The sequence below is a fragment of the Salminus brasiliensis genome, chromosome 8 (genome assembly GCF_030463535.1).
Source record: "Salminus brasiliensis chromosome 8, fSalBra1.hap2, whole genome shotgun sequence".
NCBI lineage: Eukaryota > Metazoa > Chordata > Actinopteri > Characiformes > Bryconidae > Salminus > Salminus brasiliensis.
The window spans coordinates 5,563,311-5,579,420 of record NC_132885.1 but is presented as its reverse complement, the minus strand read 5'-3'; positions in this window follow the sequence as shown (position 1 = coordinate 5,579,420).

The window sequence follows — 16,110 nt, the reverse complement described above, 5'->3', positions numbered from 1 at the left end:
CTTGGCAGTTGTGCACCACATGTCCAGGCTCCCCACAGTTGCAGCAACACTTGTCTTGCAGGGCCTCAAGGGCCTCTTTATGGAGGCATCCACCATGCTAGTCAGAGTTGCTCTGATTGCTTCTGGTGTTCCACTTCTCAATGGTTATAACGGGTACAGTGAGGTGCTGTGGTGTGGTTGCCATCATTGCGTCTGACCCCAGTAGTGGAAATGTGGAGGTGCTTCAGGGGTGTAGGGGGCTTAAGCATGGACCACCCTCTGTGTTGTACACAGCACATTGGGCCTAGATGGGACCCATGTGAGATTAAGGTGGGCTGTAACAATGGGACTCATTTGGGAAGCATTTGGGTCCCTAGAAAGTATGAACAAACCCACTCAGAGCCCATGCCCACCTGGAACCCACCTAGCCCACGTTCCATCCATGTGAACCATACATGAGCATGTTTGCTTGGATGATAACTCAGATAACCCTTCCAATGTGACAGTGCCAGGAAGAACCCTTGGGAGGAACTGAGACTCACAAGGGTGACCCATACTCCTCTGAAAATCAAAAGATAATTGATAAAAGTCATTGTACCACATAAGACTGCTCTGCTGCTCAGGAGGGCTAATATAATCATAATATAACAATAATATAGTATAACTAATATAATGGTAGTAGAATGGTAGTAGTGAATAATGAAAGTTATGATGATGGGTGATAATAATAATAATAATAACAATAATAATAATAATAATAATAATAATACTTTTTAAAAATCTGAACCCCTTACAATTACAAAAGAGCCCTTTTAAGACTTGAGCTCTGTTCTGATTGGTTGTCTAGACTGAAACATTCATTATATATTATAACTATATGTGTGTATGTATGTTTAATATAATAAAACTTTAAACTTAAAAAAACAATAAAACTTTAAAATATTAAAATTAAATGTTATTAGATAAAACTAAAAAAATAATTAATAAAAAAAAGTAAATAATGGTTTTATTATTTTTATTGTTGTTGTTGTTGCTGCTGTTATTGTTGTTAATAATAATAATAATAATAATAATAATAATGATGATAATGATGATAATAAGGTAAATAAACATAGCTCAGAGTTCTGATACATTTATCTCAGTAGCAGTAACAGTATTTCACTAAGGAAAGCAAAACTACTTCAGTACACTAAACTGAGTGAGTGGAACTAGTTACTGCCCAGCACTGCTCTCCTCACTAGTTTAGTGAAAGGCTGAGTGTGTAACTCTAGAAAGCTGACCCCTGCTCTTCCATGTATGCTATATGTAGCTTGTAAGTTTTCACAGAACAGTGCAGCCAGCATGGGCCTCCCTAGTCACTGACACATGCTGACAGATCTGCTGTGTCCAGGAAAACCACTACACACCATCACTATAAAATGATTAGCCTCAAACTGCAAAACGCCTCATATTCTTGACAAACAGTCTACGTTTGGGCACCCCTGGTCAAATTCGATGTATTTTTGATTTATATATAGCTCTCATCCTCTATAGAGTCGAATTACTGCACATTCTAAAGCATCATTATTGTTTATTGACTCAATTAACAGCAGCATTACGTTAGAATTCAGTATTTTGGCCCCTACAGTTGAGGAGAGTAATTCAATTTTACTCCACTGCAGTAAATACAAGTCACACTTTAAGCGCCCCCTCATGCACAGCTGTACACATGCATTTCTGGACAAGCTGAGAGAAGCTCCAGAAGCTTGATCTGAAGGTGGAGCAGCATGTGGGCTGTAGAGGCAGTAGAGTAACACTACAGGATTTTACACTAATATGACTCTATGGGTTACGCAGCGTTACACAGCAGCAGTTCTGGAGAGAGGTTCTCCTCCTGCAGCTCCACCACCAAACCTCCATAGTGCAGCAGCAGCACCATTCCGGCCGAGAGTGGGAATGACGGAGACGCCGTTCTCTCCCTGTTCCAGTCAGTGGAGCATCAGCATGATTGTGGGCCTCTTTACATCTGGCATTAGCATGCAATGTCCTGCTCTGGGACTCATTTATGGCATTAAGCTGACGCTCATAATCCGATCCTAGAGCATCTTGAGGGGGTGTTTATACCTGGCTTTTTTATTGACATGTGGACAGGTGAAATCGGAACGTGATCCGATCACCAAAATGAATTAACTCCACGTCTGAAGCTCTTTAAAGATATCTAAAGGTACATAACGTTGCCTAAAGTTAATCCTATATTCTATTAAATGAATTATTCATTAACTTAATATGTTACAGTGCTCTGTATGTTACAGTGAGCTCCGTTCTGATTGGCTGATTGGCATATTTATGTTGTGACTTCATAACAACAGTGTATTAAAAATCTAGCTCAGTAGATTTTTTAAAAGTTCTAGACAGTACTGAGGAGTACTGAATACTTTATCATATTGTAGTATAAGGGCAGCGGTGGCTCAGCGCTCATTAGAAACAACTGCGGTTACTGTGTTTGTACTGCTACAGCATGTCCTCCGACTGTAAGTCACAGCTCCAGCGTTCCCCACAGCCGCTGCAGCCGCAGGGCCTTTTCCTGCACTGCGACAATAGTGTGCAGCGGTGGCGTGGGATTAGTGACTGCATGGGAGTTTGCTGAGCATGGTGGGATCGCTCTGCTGGGTTCAGCAGTCTGTCAGAAGGTGCAGGTTAGGCGTGAGTAATGCAACCTGGCACTAACTTTCAGTCAGGCACAACCCCCCACCCCCCCTCAGCCTATTTGCTAATGTAACACATTTAAGTCGGGGCCCTGAAGGTCAACCTGCTGTGAAGTCTAGGCTGCATTCTCACTACTTAAGGAACTAAATAATAATATTAATTATTATTATAATTGATATTATATTTAAATAAGATTCTATTATATACATTAATGTCACATACATTAATTATTTGATTAATAAGTCATGCCTACATTTACATCCCGAATTAACAAAAGCTTCTAATGAGATCAGAGATCACCCCAGAACATTGAACCACCCCGTCACATCAGTTACCACCCCGTCACAGGGTCATTTATTTAAAAATGATGCAAAGGGAGTGAAATGCTCCATAAATGAATGTTAAATAATGTTATTCTAATATTAGAAACTTGTGTTAATTAATACATGAATGAATGTGTAATAAATGCAATTTAAAGATAATATTAATAATATTTACAATTATTGTTTAGTTCTTCAAGCCATGAGAATACACTCTAGAGTTCTTTGTGATTAATTTATCATTAATCACGTATACTCCGATCAGCCAAAACTTTAGTACCACAGTGAAAGCACTGATTGTCTTCATCTACAGTGGCTCCTGTCAAGGAGAGCCAAACTCTGATGGCTAGACGACTGGGACAGTACATCTCCAAATCATCAGGCCGATCTCTAACGTTAGACTAACGTTGGTTCCAGATACCACAGCAGGACACCTTCAGAGGTCTTGTGAAGTGCATGACTCAAATTCTCAGATCTGCTTTGGCGACACAAGGGAGACCTCACAATATTAGGCAGGTGGTTCTAATGTTATGACTTTGTTATGATTATCATGTTATGGCGAAACTCTCTTGTTAATTTATGTCACATGAGCTTTAACTGTGACCCTGGTAGTGACTTTAAAATCGACCTTCAGAGGTCTTGTGCTGTTCCTGCTTTTAAGGGGTCAGGGCTGTTTTGGCAGCACAAGGGCAGAGCTACACATTATTAGTACATTATTATTATTATCATTATTACCTACACTCTAGTGGAAATGTAAATTTTGTTCACCATAGTACAAACAAAAATGCTCCAACTATGGTGGTTTCTTTTTCTTCTGCTTTATCACTGCCCTGCACATGACTGCCACCTAGTGGCCCACATTTGAAGTAGACTCTTTGAGGGTGTTTTACAGGGTAGGATTTGAGTTAGCCAGATAACGTGCACACTGTGGAGCCTGTCCAATAGGAGGACATGTCAGAACTGGGGCTTTTGGACAGTCCTCACCTTACAGGGGCAGTGGTGGCTCAGCAGTTAGAGCTCTGGGCTATTGATAACAGGGCTGTGGGCGTTCGATACCTGTGCTCGGCTAGCTGCCACTGTTGGGCCCTCAAACAAGGCCTTAGCACCTTTACAGAGAAATCCTGCTTAGTGAAATACTCTTAAAACCTCAGGAACCTCTGTTTGTCTGGGTTTGGGAAGAGTTCAATGCTCATGGGGTCTTGGGGTAATTCTGGAGGCTCTACACAGTCATTGGCCTTGTTGGTGTTTTTCGTCTTTCTCATCACACAGGCCACTCAGAGTTACTGACTGTTTTTCACCTTAGCTCAGAAATGCGAGATCCCGCATGATGATTATAATATCTGATATGAAACAATACAATAAATCCACAGTATCACCATCAGATTTGAGTTGTCCAATAGTCATTTGATCATATGACCTTATATAAAACATCAGTATTCATTACAAATACCACCCACTAGGCTGATCTACTCTCTGGATGTGAGTTTTTATGCAGACCTCCCCTGACAAACTAATCCCATTGGAATAGAGCTTTATGCTTTATGGTTGAATCTTTGCCTGTTTAGTTCAGTATCTGCTGATCTGCTCTGTTGAAGGCTGGCCAGTGTCTACTTCCACTGGCCATATATATAACAGCGAACTGTAACAGCGAACCAACCCCGTCACATCAGCTACCACCCCGTCACAGGGTCATTTATTTAAAAATGATGCAAATGGAGTGAAATGCTCCATAAAATGCAATCACCCTATGTCATCACAGGAAAGATGTTGAATGATGAATGTTGAATAATATTCTTGTTTCATGGGCTAATTAAACAAATTAATTTATTTGACATTTTTAATTGAAGTTTTTTTTTTGGTAAAAACAAAAACCCTTAACATGTTGAACTTTATTTTAAGGTAAAAAAAAGAGAGATTAAATTACATTCTTTAAAAAGACATTTTACTAGTAGGAAAGCATGACATTATTTAAATGTAGTCTATGTATTCGTACTCAAATGATGTAATAAGTCATGCCTGCATTTATAGACAAAATGAACAAGTTTCTAAACAAGTTTATGATGTCAGATGAAGCCTAAAACCAACAGATCACACAGAGAGAGAGAGTTTGTCTGTACCACCCTGTCACAGTGAACCACCCCGTCACACCAGTTACAACCGTCACAATGACTCTATTGCAGGGTCGTTTTTTTTTTAAATGACAGAAAGAGAGTCAAAATATTCATAAATTAATGTTGGATAATGTTCCTGATTCGTGGGCAAATCAAATAAATCCATTTATATGACATTTTACAGTGATGTAGTGTTTGTGTAAAAACAACGAGGCCCTTAAGCAGTCAAATATCTTGGTTAAAAAGAGGTTAAAAGATTAAATGACATATTTTCCATTGATAATATGACAAGAAAATGTCATATTTGACTTATTTTAATTGATTTCATGTATGATTGCTAAAATGACCTACTTTTATAGCCTGAATTAACAAGTTTCACAAGTCTTTAATGTTAGACAAAGGCTAAAACCAACAGATCATACAGAGAGAGAGTTTGTCTGTACCACCCTGTCACAGTGAACCACCCCGTCACACCAGTTACCACCCCATCACAGGGTCATTTTGTTAAAAATGACAGAAAGAGAGTAAATTTATTAATAAATTAATGTTGAATGTTGAAGTTTTGAAGTGAGATTTTGTAAAAACAATGAGGCCCTTAACCTATCAAATATCTTGGTTAAAAAAAGGGTTAAAAGATTAAATTACATATTTTCCTTTGATAATATTACAAGAAAATGTGACTAATGGCAAAACTGTTAAACTGTTAAATCACATACTTTCCATTGATAAGATGACAAGAAAATGTCATATTTTACTAATGGGAAAACATTTTAATTATTTTAATTGATTCATGTATAATTACTAAAATGATGTAATCAGTCAAGCCTACTTTTATAGCCTGAATTAACAAGTTTCACAAGTCTTTAATGTTAGACAAAGGCTAAAACCAACAGATCATACAGAGAGAGAGTTTGTCTGTACCACCCTGTCACAGTGAACCACCCCGTCACACCAGTTACCACCCCGTCACAGGGAAATGGAAAAGGAGTGAAATTCTCCTGAATTCATGCTGAATCATGTTGGTGGTGTGGGTGTGGCGTACTTATTGAAATGGTACACACATTGTCCGTGACAGGGTGGTACAGAGTTGGCTCCCACGTCCGAATACATTTTTTTCATGCTGTGGATTTTTACAGAAACGTTCGATCTTGAAAACTGCAAGTGGAAACGGCCCCTGGTTCCCAGAATGACTCACTCTGCTAAGCATTTTATATAACCCCCCAAAAGCCTTGTTTAGTGCCGTGCCTTCAGTTCTCCAACCCTGTCCCCGCCCCTCTATCCCCCCCCCCCCCCCCCCCCAAAAAAAAAAAAAAAAAAACAGAGAGCACCACAGCCATACAGTATTGTGGCAGGCACTGTCATGTCCTACCAATAGCCGTCTTTACTATTTTCAGAGCGAGAGTAACTCCTCAAAAATACTTCGAGCATCGCCGGCCAGAAGCCGGAAAATTGCTCAGTGGTTGGATGACACTCAAAGCCTGTGAAATGCATAGCTTTCTATTATGGCCCTTAACTGAATCCCACCACCGGGAATTGGCATCACAACAGATAAGGCTAGTTTCTCTGTCTTCTGGAGGACGTCCACTTTGGCCCGTGTCCCATCTGCCATTTTCAAACATCTCAGGCCATATACAAGGAGGCTGAAAATAACCAAGGCCATCCTGGTCACATTTGTAAGACCCTGTGAGTCACTCTGCTTGTCTGAGGCAAACAACAAGTGGAAGGACATGCAGCTTCGTGTGTGTGTGTGTGTGTGTGTGTGTGTGTGTGTGTGTGTGCTGAAGAAAGAACATATCTCAAGCATGACCTTGGTACCAGATATTCTCTGCAGTGCACTTTCTTTTAGCTTTTTAGCTTAGGCTGAATCACAAATGGCTTCCTACTGACTTTGTAGTGCACTGAAATGATGGCGTCTTCACCTTAATAGTGCACAAAAGGCCCCATTAGACTGTACAAGTGACTGGCCATGTTATCCAGAGTGACTTACGTGTGAATTGTGTTACACAGGTAGGAGAGTGTAGAGTTAGGGGTCTTGCCCAATGGAATCTTGACCAATGGTTTGTCTGTACCACCCCATTCACAGTCATTTCACCCCATTCATCACTGGGTCATTTACTTCAAAAAAAATCAAAAAAATAATTAAGTATCATTTGTTAATGTTCTTGTTTTTATTTTTACATTTCTAATAATTATAACTTGTTTTTTCTTTATATTTTAATATTTTTATTTTTTTTTATTTTTGAGTCATTCTTGGTCTGTCACATGCCAAATTAATATTTCAATATAAAAAATATTATAATATACTATAAATATATTATTGATTACTTTACAAACTTTACATAAGTATTTTTCCATTTTTTTCCAGTTTACTAGCAGGAAACATTCGATTATTTACATTTATTTCACATATTGCTCATCAAATATTGTACATATTGTCTGTGACGGGGTGGTTCACCAATCACATGGAGTTGTACAGCCAATTACAGAACCCCAAAAACTTGTTCTTAAAAAAAAACACTTAGACTGGTTAGAAAACAGGTCTTCAATTGGCTGAAATACAGAACCTATTAGTGAACAGTGTAAAGCCTAAAGCACTGCTGAGAACGACTTAGGGAGCAATCTGAGGTTCAGCCTTAGCTTAAGTAGTAGAGACCACTGCACCAGCAGGTGGAACACCTGGGATAGTTCAAGATTGTTCAAGACACTTAACACACAATTTGACTGATGTGTTGCAGTACCAGTGGTCTACACATGGTGGCAACACTGGGCTGATTTGTTTACATGGTAACAGGGAAAAAGCAGGTTTGCCTCAGGCTCTTAAATCCAGCCAGGCAGCTGAGCTCTGGAATATTCCACTAAGGTCCAGTCTACCAGTCTGTCCCAGACTTGTCTTATTTTAGTTCACAGGAGGAAGAAAACACCTTCTCAGTTTTCAATGGAAGTCAATGAATAAGATTTTAATTCCAACTCATTTTGGAGCATTTCTATTGGTCCGTTTATCAAAAAAAGGTGGATACAATGTAAAAAAAAAACAAAAAACAGAATTACTGGATTTAAATTGTGGCAAAAAGTGAAAAACTGCAATTTTTTTTTTTTTTATGTGGCAGCAATAATTTTTTAAACGAATGAAAGTGTGATTAATTATATTAAAATATGACAGAAAAAAATCCAATAAAAATATGAAAGAATTATAAATATATATTTTTTAATTTGCAAACATCAAGCTAATTGGACCTAATTTTTTTACAAGATATACTAATTAACTACAGTTTTTTTATTTTATTAAATTATTAGGTAAATATAATCAATCATGGTATTTTAATTACTATTATATATACATATATATATATATAGTTTTTTATTATTATTTATTTAATTTGTTTTCTTTCCATACTACTGTAACAAAATGATCCTGTGACGGGGTGGTTCACTGTAAACAGGATGGTACAAATGTATGAGATATATATATATATATAATGATACAGTCTGATATACATATACGTATCAGACCGTGGTGAGACTGTGGACTAAAAAATGCCAACATGCTAATATTTCTATATTTTATAAAAAGCACAATGGTCCACAATTGTAAATCTGCCTATACATGAAAATACACTTTCCCACAATTCCCCTCTGTGCCTTTCTACCATACTTTCAGTTGAGCTTTACTGGAAGAAATAAATAAATAGCTCTTTCTAAAAGCCTGCAAACAATGTGTGCTCAGACACATGAGTCTGAGTGTCCTCCGACAGCTCCTGCTAATGTCATTAAAATAGTAGTGAAAATAGTGCTCATGGTGACGAGATGCATTTCGTTTCAGTGTTTGTTCAGTGCAGGCAGCGTCTAGAAGCTCTAAAAGGTCTAGAAGGTCTAGAAGGTCTAGAAGCCACCCTGAGAGGGAAATGCTGAAGACACAGTCTCTGAAAAAGCAAAGTAGTGCTTCGGTGACTTCACCAACCACGAGAGAGAGAGAGACACACACTATAATGGTCATTCTTCTTGGAGATGCAGATCAGGTTGCTCGGTGACCCTTGCAGGGAGGTGAGGGCAGCGACCAAGGCCGAGGGCTGCTTTGTTTAGCCTTACCCTTTATGATAAGGGCCGACGCTGTGAAAGGAGCTGGAAGTGGCAGGCCTGGTGGCACTGGACCAGCCCCATTAAGGAGCTGTGGCCTCTCTCTGAGAGATCCCAAGAAACTTCACACCTCTCTAGAAGCACCTATAAATAGAGCCCATCTGTCCCTCGACTCGGTTACAGTCTCATTCCTTATGGAGCTGGCTGGGTGTGGTGGCCCGGCCGGGCGAGTAAGTGAGTGAGTGAGGAGAACCACATCAGAACAAGCTTGATCCTCCAAAACCGGACCTCTTCCTGCTGGAGTGAGCTTGGTTTCATGATGTGTGCAAAAAAGGTAAAGGTGCACGTATTTGTCACTGTACAGTGTACAGCGAAATGTGTCCTCCGCATTTAACCCATCTGGTAGTGAACACACACTCACACACACACGTGTTAGGGGCAGTGAGTACAGACACACACCCAGAGCGGTGGGCAGCCAACTCCAGCGCCCGGGGAGCAAAGAGGGTAAAGGGCCTTGCTCAAGGGCCCAACAGTGGCAGCTTGCCGAGCCCGGGAATCGAACCCACAACCCTGTTATCGATATCCCGGCGCTCTAACCGCTGAGCCACCACTGCCCACATAATCCATATGATTACATTAATATAGTCTTACCAAGAGACCAGGATGAGAAAAGCAGGCATAATGTACAGTATCTGAGTCTGTGTGTCTCATTTATTGTGCATGGAGGAGTGAAAAAGTACAAAAACTGGATGCACTATAATGACAAAAGTATTTGGACACCTGCTCATTTATTGTTTCTTCCAAAATCAAGAGTATTAAAAAGAGTTCTTCCTGCTTTTGTTAGAGTAACTGTCTCTACTGTCCAGAGAAGAAGGCTTTCTACTCGATTTTGTGGGAGTATTGCTGTGAGGATTTGATTGCATTTAGCAACAAGAGCATTAATGAGGTCTGGATGTTATATGATCACCACCCCACCTCATCATCCCCCACTCCTCAACTCATCCCAAAAGTACTGGATGGAGCACCATCATCCACTGCTCCACAGCTCAATGCTGGGGGGCTTAATATCCCTCTAGCCCACGCCTGGCATTAAGCAGCATGGTGCCAATAGGTTTGTGCTTCAGAGAGTCCTATTCTATTGGCAGTGTTCTCTACAGGGTTCGATTCCTGGTGTGGGTGTGGCTGCACTGCACTAATAAGCCACTCTGGATAAGAGAGTCAACTAAGTACCTTAAAGGTAGCTAAATGTGTTCATTAGATTAGTGTCCACAAATATTTGGACATCAGGGCACGCATCTGTGTTGACAATTCACTGTGAAGATAGCGATGAACGTCTGACTGTTGACATCTGCCTAGGTGGTTTTCATTCAGGAGCCAGAAATTGACTTGAACACCCCTCATTTCGAGACCACCACGCCCATCGCCGTAGATATAGTCACAAGCAGCGCTGGCTGCTATTTAAACAACCTGTTGGCACCATGTCAAATGCCAGGCGTGGGCTAGAGAGGTATTAAGCAGGTGTCCCAAAACTTTTGTCCATTCAGGTTTTCTCAGTAGGTTGGAATACTGCAGGATTGACCAATTCTAGCCAACTGTGTAGAGTAAGGGGTTTCTTTAACCAGGCAGATATTCTGTACTGGGGATAACATGCTGCTAAATGGAGGACAGAGGTGCCTTTGGAGTGGCTGTGCAGGATGTAGATAGGAGCTGTGTTAGACTAGAAGGTATTTTGACTTGTGTGTGTCTAGCTTTGGGCCCCTGTGAGCGCTCAGCTGGCATTGCGTAAAGGTTACTCTGCCTCCTCTCCAAGGGCTCCTATAGAGGGGTGATGATGTGAGAGTGGGAAAAGGAATTAAACACAACTGACTCAACAAGCTCTCGAACACCGGCTGCATGTTCCTGCACCGGGCCCACTGGTACTGTCCCGCTTACAGCCCGCATTTACATTCCTCATCTACATTCCTCATCTACATTCCTCATATACATTCCTCATATACATTCCTCATATACATTACTAGTGTACAGTGCTTATGTACAGTGCTCATGTACAGTGCTCATTTACAGCACTTATGTACAGTGCTTATGTATAGTACTCATATACAGTGCTCATGTACAGTGCTCATGTACAGTACTTATGTACAGTTCTCACATACAGTACTCATGTACAGTACCCATGTACAGTGCTCATATACATTACTAGTGTACAGTGCTTATGTACAGTACTCATGTACAGTACTCATTTACAGTACTTATGTACAGTGCCCATGTATAGTACTCATGTACAGTGCTTATGTACAGTACTCATGTACAGTGCTCATGTACAGTACCTATGTACAGTGCTCATGTACAGTACCTATGTACAGTGCTCATGTTCGTTCATCATGTACAGTTCTCACATACAGTACTCATGTACAGTGCCCATGTATAGTACTCATATACAGTGCTCATGTACAGTGCTCATGTACAGTGCTCATTTACAGCACTTATGTACAGTGCTTATGTATAGTACTCATATACAGTGCTCATGTACAGTGCTCATGTACAGTGCTCATGTACAGTGCTCATTTACAGTACTTATGTACAGTTCTCACATACAGTACTTATGTACAGTTCTCACATACAGTACTCATGTACAGTACCTATGTACAGTGCTCATATACATTACTAGTGTACAGTACTTATTTACAGTACTCATGTACAGTACTCATGGACAGTACTTATGTACCGTGCTCATGGACAGTACCTATGTACCGTGCTCATGTACAGTGCTCATGTACAGTACCTATGTACAGTACTCGTGTACAGTGCTCATGTACAGTACTTATGTACAGTGCTTATGTGTATTTTTGTGTTTTTATTTTATTCATTAGTCTGGCTTAATTTTCCTGATTTTCTTTCTTTTTTTGTCTCACTTTGTTGGTTTGTTTTTTTTAGCTTACTTATTTAATCATTCATAATAAATTACATTTTAATTTGCAATGTATGTTTTCATCATGTTTTTTTTTCTCCTATTATTTGAGTATTTCTGATTTATTGCTTTCTATTTCTGTTTTATACATATTTCCTTTTTTTCTCTTAATTTAAATCTTAATTTGTTGGTTTTTACTCTCTAAATATTTCATTATCTTGATTGTTTTCCTCTTAATGTTGTTTACTTTGTTCATGTTATTATGATAATATACACATATTTATCAGCTTCTCAGGCAAATGAAACTGCTAGGGTTAACATCTGTCCTTTTCATCTTTCATTTTTCATCTTTCAATTGAACATATGGGGCAACAGCACTAATCCTAGATCAGTTCGATTTTGGGTACAAAGAAGGGATTTAGAGGTCTTTCAAGAGCAGCTCTTGCCTAAAACGAGTATATTCTAAGCAGTAATAAGCTCAGTGGTGAATCTGTTCAACAGTGAGAAAAGATAAATGATTGCTCTCCATTAATATCATTCAATAAACAGCTGGTGCCTCTTCAGAGAACTCGAAAGAGCCAACAAGCCTTCAAGCCGCCAGAGACTCCACACTGAATGTAGTGGGATCAGTGGGAATAGAAAGCAGCGTGTCTCGAGCCGCGTTTGCTAATGCACCTTTAAGTGTGAGCCGTGTTAATTTGTTAGGTTTATTGGCGAGGATTTGCCAAAGGAATCCCAGTAGGACGCGTTGGATCTACCAACATCTCCTGTTGGATCCTCATAGGGAAATCCCTGATGGCTGAGAGATGTTTCTAACATGGCGAACTCCTTCAGATAGCAAAAAATGACCTTAATCAAGAGTGAAACGAAGCCTGGAGTTAAAGTCAATGGAAACTACGTAGAGCTCTGCCTCAGTCAGTCCCTCTGGAGCAGTGTTTCAATGAAAGGCCTTTTCACCTTTCACAGTAGCCACGTCACCATGCCTGCTTTCTCTGCCACTGTCCACACTTCCTTTGCCCTGGCCTTTCACACCCATCTCAGTCCAGAGACATGCGTCAACACCTGAAACCTCACTCTGTCTTTTAGTGTCAAAGTCATGCGCTCTGACCTCACTGGGCCAGGGTTAATATGGCACTAGGGGAGAGTGTGATTTAGAGGGTATGAGTGATCTCCAGATATCTGTTAGAGATCTTGTTATATCAAATGCTGAATTAGAAAAAAATTATTTTTATTGATCATATCCATCTCCATGTTGCATGTGAGCTGGAGTTGGACCCTCTCAGAGCAGGCCATCAAATTAAGGAAGAAATGCCTGTGGACAGCTATGAACAGCTATGTGCTAAGCCTTTGGACATACAGTCATATCTAAAACTTTGGACACCCCTGGTCAAATTGCATGTCCCCTAAGAGTGAAAACTTTTGTGAAACACAATGCAACTAATCCAACTAATCTAATCTTTTGGTTATTAATGCTTCCTTTTAGATGAAGGTTGCAGATCCAGGGGTGCATGGACACAGGGAATTGTGGTAAACCGAGATGCTGGTGCTGTCTTATCACTGCTTGCACTCAATCACTCAGGTTTGTAGACGGTGGAGTGGATGGATGCTGACGTTTCAGGGTACGCTCATGTCTGTGCTACCTTCTGGCTCTTGCCTTTCAGTTAGACTGTTATAGTCAGATTGGCTGGCCACAGTCATAATGTTCTCATCTAACATCTAAACATCCAAAACACAACTGTTCTCCATCTCTTTGCTCTTTTCTGACTTAATGATGGCCAATTGTCTGGCCTTACCTGTCTCAGACCAGTGACCTACCCTCCATTCACGGCATCTGCTACTCTCCACACCTTTAAATTACTATCTCTGTCTTCCTGATGTACCATCACTTTGATATATATGATGGGAAAGGTGTACTGATTCTCTCAAAGAGAGTGTTAACCCCTTATGTGGTGTTAACCCCTTAACGCAGAAAGGCTTGTTACACATCAAGGTGTATTACTCAGTAACTACAGGGACTTCTGTTCAAACTGGTGGGGCTATTCTTTTAGAATAGGCTTTTTGAGGGGTTAAGGTGACTTTACACCACTTATTACTCATTTATAAGTGGTTTTGTCCAGAGTCTTGGTTCCTGCCAGGGTTTTCTCCATCGCTGTCACCTTTGTCTTACTGAAAATCAGGTTATTAAAAGTCTACTGTACTCTACTTTACTGGTACACGTTGTTTTGTTCATCTAAGGTGCCATGTTGTTGCATGGTAAACGCTTACTGAGGCACTTAAAGATCCCTGCCCTGCTATAAATCATCAGGAAGTAGTGAGTGGGCTCTTCTCAGTGCTGCCGAACACTGCAAAACTCATTAAAAAAGCCGAGGTAGTTTTTCGGGCCGGACAGGTGCAGGGGCTCCTGCTGAAAGCATGGTGGGGGTGAATCCTGATGACAGCTGAAGCGATGAGGCTTTCTCTAGCAATATCTCTACTAGAAGAGGTCAGAGAAAGCGAAGGGTTGGGGGGAGGAATGTCTCCAGCCCTCAACTGGGGGTGGGGCAAGGGTTTTGGAGCCCGATTTAGATGAGAGGGAGGGTCAAAATCGTGCTTCGATCGCCCTGTGTGGTAAGAGGCAACAGCAGCTGAGGGCCGGAAGATCCTTCCACCTCAGGCTTCGGCCGTCCAGAATCACAGAGCTTCACCACAATGTACACCACATTGTGTAATTACCTGACCTGTGCTAATGCTAGTAATGACTAAAAGCCAGTGGGAACCAGTTGGCACTGTACCAGTGAAGCGTTACGCTAGCTTTTCTCTGTTAGCTTCTGCTCTTTGTTAGCCATGCTAGCATGTGGATCTGCACGTACAGTAATGGACAAGTATAGCTCAAGCAAAATGCCATTGAAGGGTCACTGGTTTGGTGATCTCTCACCATCTCTACCACAGATGCAGATGACCTCCTTGGCTGGGTCCTTCAGTCCACCTGCTCGCTCTCTCTCTTTCTCTGGCCTCTACTCACTTTTCACTGAGACGTTGAGGACTTTCAGTACAGATCTTTGGCTTTAGTCCTGTAGACTTTCTAATGTCCATCAGAGTGCCTGGCCTTGCTGTCATACTTCTAGTAAAGTTTGGCCATCATCCTTAGGAACAATATGTGGCATGCAAAATTAGCATTAGCAGCTCAGCTAAAGGTCTTACCTATATATATATATATATATATATATATATATATATATATATATATATATATACATATATAAACATCACTCTTTTCTAAAATGATCATAGGAATAATAAGCTCTGCCCAGTGAATGCCCTTTTACGGATTCCAAGCTCGAGTCATCTTAAATTACCTGATCCAAATCTAAATAAGCAGATACTTCAGGTTGTAGTTTCCTGTTCCACATGATGCTTGAGACACACCCACCCACACACACACATACAAACACACTCTTTCAGCGTCTCTTAAGGGTTACGTTTAGGAACTGTACTGTCACAGCTAGTACACTGCTAAAAGTATAAGTTCCTAGAGGACCTTTCAGGGGTTTTGAAACTATGGAGGAACCTCTAAATATGCTTTGAGGAACCTTCAAGGAACCATTTTCTTGAAACTCCAGTATTAAACTGAGGAATCTCTAAACGTTCTTTGAGGAACGTATACGTTTAACGCTCTCCACTGAGTGCTAACATCATTCAAACCTTTTCCAAGAACTCTTAACTGAAGGGAAAGTGACCGTGAGAAGCACACTCTTAAAAACAAGGGTGCTATGAAGGGTTCTTTAAAGAGTCACAGACAGTGATTCTGATTAACGCCTGACACTTCTGTAAACATGTCTGGCTGTACCCATATGTACTGGTTTGGTTTCATTGTTACCCTGACAGCAAGAAGGTAAGCAGGTCCAGCATTGTTTGGTGTCTTATGGGAATTCCCTTTATACTGAATGAACTATCTTCACTCGTTGCATCATCCACACCAATGCTGTCTATATCCCACCACATAAAAATTGACACTAGTCCATGGTTCACATGCCTTTACTTTGGGAAGCCCGGC